The 5,432-nt window shown below is 37.2% G+C and overlaps 1 non-coding gene across 1 annotated transcript; it reads right to left on the bottom strand.

Moving 5' to 3' along the window:
- Positions 1-1,775: 1,775 nt before the first annotated feature.
- LOC130457706 (U6 spliceosomal RNA) lies at positions 1,776-1,878 on the bottom strand. Its single transcript, XR_008916992.1, has one exon. It is a non-coding gene; the product is annotated as a U6 spliceosomal RNA (small nuclear RNA).
- Between the last annotated feature and the right edge of the window lie 3,554 nt (positions 1,879-5,432).

Raw genomic sequence — 5,432 nt, forward strand, 5'->3', positions numbered from 1 at the left:
TCTTTCACTCTCTCTGCAAAGAAAAGCAAAGTTATTGTTCTAAAACTCATAGAGCTGATCAGAACTAGAGGCTACAGAGGGAACGATAAGCCAGTTCTGCCTCTTTTCATAATAACCTGCCATTTGTTGATCATTTTACAGCTTTCTTTACTTTTTCTTTGCTTTTGCATTTTCTGTCTGAATCCCTCTCTATATAAACTGAACAATTGTTATTATTCCCATTGTACAGATAAAGAAACCAAGGTCCATAGAGGTAAAGGGATTTGCCTGAGGCATAAAGATAATAAATGGCTGACTTAGATCCTCTAAGAATTTAAGTTAGAATTTGGTTTTATTATTGGCTGGGTGCTTATTCTGTAAACTAGTTAGTACTTGCCATTTTTTTCCAAAAAGACCAGAGGTCAAATCCAGCCTCAGATACTTACTAGCTACATGACTAGGTAGGTCATTTAGCCTCTCTGTGCCTCAGTTTCCTGACTTATAAAATATATAATAGAGATATTAGCACCTTTTCTTAATTATATTCCCTTCTATTCACTCAGTTGCAAGCCCTCATCAACTCATGCCTGGATTATTGTGAGTGTACCTGCCTCAAGAATTTCCCCTCTCCAATCCAAATCACATTCAGTCTCTAAAGTGATTTTCCTAAAATATAGGTCTGATCATATCATACAAACTCCAATTCAGTGAACTCCAATGGCTTCCTCTCATCTCCAGGTTCAACTACAAAATGATCAATTTGGCATTCAGAGCCCTTCATGAGCTAGCTCCCTCCAGTCATTCCAATCTTCTTATACTTTATTCCCAATAAATACTATTCAATCCAGTAACACTGGCCTCCTGGCTATTCCATGAAAAAGATACTCCATTTTCCCTGGGTGTCTTCCATGCCTGGAATGCTCTCCCTCCTCTACTCTAACTACCAACCTCCCTGGCATCTTTTAGGTCCCATCTAACATCCCACTCTCTACAGGAAGTCTTCTCCACCCCCTCTCGATTCCAGAGTGTTCCCTCTTTTAATTATTCCTTATTTATCTTGTACATAAGATTGCTTTGTATATGTATTTGTATGCATGTCATTTCTTCCACTAGACTGGAAGATTTTAAAGGGCAGGGACTGTCTTTTGCCTCTTTTTATATCCCCAACACCTAGCAGAGAGCCTGGCACACAGTAGCTACTTAATAAATATTTATGAATGAATGAAAAAAGGAAGACATTTGAGGAGTCAAGATCAAATAGAAAGCTGTTGCAATAGTCCAGGCATAAAATGATGAGGGCTTGTATCGGGGCCTGGCAGGTATCAGAGGAAAGATTAGGAATAAGAGCCAGGTTCTGAAGGCACAGCATGACAAGAAATGAGAAAACTTGGTGACATATTGGATATATCAGGTGAGAACAAGTGAAGAGTTAGAGGGGGCTGTGAGCCTAGAGGACTGGAAGAATGACATCATTTGGTGATCTTAGATAATGATGAATTGATAATTTCCAAATGCCTACATGTAATGAGGATCATAGGATGATAGATACATAGATTTAAGAGACTAGATTTCAGGCTACATCCAACAGCCACAAGAACCATTTTGCTGCACTTTTGAAATTAAGACGGGCATAAGCAAACACATGACCATGAAGATAAATGGATCTCAGACAAGTTGCTAAATTGTTCATACTCTTTGACCCAACAATCTCTCCAGGGGCATATATTCCAAAGATGTTAAAGACAGAATGGAAAATATCATTTGCACCAAAATACTCAAAGTTGGGCTTTTGTTTTAAACACAATGCTTCGCTAATTTGTATGTCATTCTTACACAGGGGCCGGGCTAATTTTCTCTGTGTCATTTCAATTTTAGTTTGTGTGCTACTGAAGTGAGTACAAAACAGAATTTTTTGAACTAGAAAATAACAGGAAAGCAGATGTCCATTGACCACTGGACTACAGGGGCAGAATATAGTATCTGCATCAGGCAAGGTGTCATTGGTTTTGATTTGTGCTAAGGCAGAGTTATATGGGAATGGATAGGTACATTAGAAAAATATCTATAGAATAAAATCTAAAGGTGTCAATGAATTTTTAAATATAAATACAGTTTGTATACCTTGATATGTTAGAGGTCACAAAATGAAGTTTTAACGGCTATCTTTTAAAAGGTATCGCCTCTGTTTATGTTATGATCATACAAGATTCCAAGGCAGATAGAAGCAAAGAGATGGCCCCCGACAAAAAAAAAAATCTACTGTATATCATCCCAAATTAAGGCACAAAAAGGGAGATACAAATTTACCAAATCTATTCCCTGGTATCATGGAAATTTCTGGACAAATTGCAAATAGGTTAGGAATTTACTGTTGACAGAGATGTCCTCTAGTTGATTACATTGTGCATACTTCACCAAGCCCTAGAATCTTATGGGTCCTGTTTAATAAGTCTATGACACTTAAATTAAGTTAGCCTCTCAATCCTCAAAGGAAAAACAAAACCAGAGAAAGATGACATTTTTCAGATAAGGAAAGCCAGTTTGACAGGTTGTCCACTGAGGTAGTCCACTGGTACATAGATTTTGGGCAGGTTTTAGAGAGAAGACTAGTTCTGCCTATAAGTGGAAGAGATTGGGCTTTGATCTCATCTGGGGAATTATAGTGAAATCAATTATTTTTAGCTGTTTACTGCTACATAAACCCATGTTTCTAATACCAGTATTTTCCTTAAGGATACTATGTAGCTATAAATTATAGTACACCACAAACTTTTAAAAGTCACAATTGTAGGTTACCCTTAGGAACAGAAGAAAGATGCATGGTGACTGTGAAAAGACTACAGCATATTACCAATAATAACTAGTGCATTAAAATGGTGGAAAAGGAGCTTTTACATGATTACAGGTAGGACTAGAAAAGATTGTCTCAAGACTATCAGAAGAAAGAAGTGCTTAACTGTTGTAGTGACATCCACAGAATATTAAACAAAGAAAGGGATGGCCTGTAAGCATTTAGAAAGTGAAGCGATGTTCACCAAAACCCATTATGGGTTCATCAAAAATAGTTTTAGCAAGACTCATCTCCTTTTTGGGCAAGATTGTTAGACTGGTAGACCAAGGGAATACCACAGATATGGTTTACCTGGATTCTAGTGAATTATGCATTGACTTGGTCTTTCAGAATACCTTGTAGATAAAACAGAAAGATATGGACTAGATAACAGTAGAACATGGAGGTGTTTGGAAATCTTGCAGGAAAGAGTAATTGTTTTGAAATAGAATGCTCTAGGACTGTAATAATGGCTCTCTATTATGCAGCATTTTGATCAATACATTATAGGCACATATCATACAAAACTGGAAAAGATAACTAATATGTTGGATGACTGCAAAAGATCCAAAATTTTCTCAACAGGCTAGAATGTGTAAACCTCAAATTTCCTTAGACTTATAAATGTTGGAAATTTCACCATTGGGATATTTCATACTTGGAAAATTTCTTACTGATAGTCTATTGGAATGGGAACCCCATTGGCATGGGAGGTTCTTTCTCTTCCCTTCTTAAGATTACTTTAGGACAGAAACCCTTTGCTGAACAATGAAAAGGACTTTGACCTATGCTTAAGCATAGAACAGGAATTTCTTTGAGTCTTGATTGATTTTAGAATTGATACAATGGAGATACTTGGAACAAATCTCCACCCTATTCAGTCCTAATAGGATTGAGTAAGGGCTGCAGCCTAGATCAAAATTTAATTATTCCAATCTCTACCATACTCAAGTTAACAGGATTTAGAAAGGGCTGTAGCAAAGGAGTAAAGATTTAATCATTTGAAAATATGACCTTCAACAGACATGTGCAAAAGCCAGAAACCGCTGGGCGGTCCTGGGTTAAGCTAGAGCCTCCATTGGCACAGGGAGATTGATGAAGAGTGATTGGTAGATGTGAGGACTGATGGGAGGCAACTTGGAGGGTTTCCTTAAAGATAGGGGGTCTGAAGACTCGAAGGGGAGTTGAGGTTTTGGTCGGTGTGGTTCCTGGGCTCTGAGAAGGCTTGCTCTGAAGGAAACTGAAGGTGGGGGCCTCTGAGACTGTTTCTCCATTTTGGACACGTGAGTAATAGGGACTGATCTCTTTTCTTTGCCCCAGCTATCTAAGGGTTTGGGCCTTTTGGCCCAGCCTAAACAGAAGGGGTATTTAAGCCCTATTCCCTTCTCTCCCTTTTTCTCTCTCTCTATCTCTAATTCCCTTCTTACTCCTATTGTAATTAAACTCCAAAAAAGGCTGACGGCTGACTTGAGTTTTTCATTTAGGAATTACATAGCTGATTCCTTGGCAACCTTAAATTAATATATATCAGTCTTTTAAAGTGATTCCCTTGTTACAAATGACAGACCAATTCTAACAAGATTAAAATCAACATATGCCCAAAGGACTTTAAATGACTGCCTGCCCTTTGATCCAGACATACCATAGCTGAGTTTGTAACCCAAAGAGATAATAAGGAAAAAGACTTGTACAAAAATATTCATAGCTGTGCTCTTTGTGGTGGCAAAAAATTGGAAAATGAGGGGATGCCCTTCAATTGGTGAATGGCTGAACAAATTGTGGTTTATGTTGGTGATGGAATACTATTGTGCTAAAAAGAATACTGAACTGGAGGAATTCCATGTGATTTTGAAATACCTCCAGGAATTGATACAAAACAAAAGAAGCAGAACCAGGGAGAACATTGTGCACAGAGACTAATACATTATGGCACAATCAAATGTAACAGACTTCTCTACTAGCAGCAATGCAATGACCGAGGATAATTCTGAGGGACTTATAAGAAAGAACTCTTCACATTCAGAGAAAGAACTGTGGAAGTAGAAACATAAAAGAAAAACAACTGCTTGATCACATGGTTCAATGGGGATATGACTGGGGATGTAGACTCTAAAGATCACCCTAGTGCAAATATCAATAATATGGAAATAAGTTTTGATCAATTACATGTAAAACCCAGTTGAATTGCTCATTGGCTATGGGAGGGGAAGGAAAGAACATGAATCATGTAACCATGGGAAAATATCCTAAATAAATAAATATTAAATTCAATAGGGATAACTGTGATACTAAATTTGAAATAAGAAATTAACTCCTGTGTAAAGGACAGTGGCAGTATAGGGAGTGGTGGAAGGCAGGGGAGATACCATAGTTAGATTGTATCCAGAGCAATATAATTAGTTCTGGGTTCAGTACTGACAAAATGGAGCATGTTTATATGAGAATAAGAAGAATGATGACAAGATTAAAGGTTGTATGTCAGTCATTAAATCAATAAGAATTTATTAATTGCCTACTTCATAAACTATACTAGGTATTGAGAATTCCAATTTTTTAAATGAAGCTAGTCATACTCTCAAGAAGCTTATAATGTTGCGAAAGAGATATAATAATATAAATATGT

The sequence above is a fragment of the Monodelphis domestica genome, chromosome 2 (assembly GCF_027887165.1).
Source record: "Monodelphis domestica isolate mMonDom1 chromosome 2, mMonDom1.pri, whole genome shotgun sequence".
NCBI lineage: Eukaryota > Metazoa > Chordata > Mammalia > Didelphimorphia > Didelphidae > Monodelphis > Monodelphis domestica.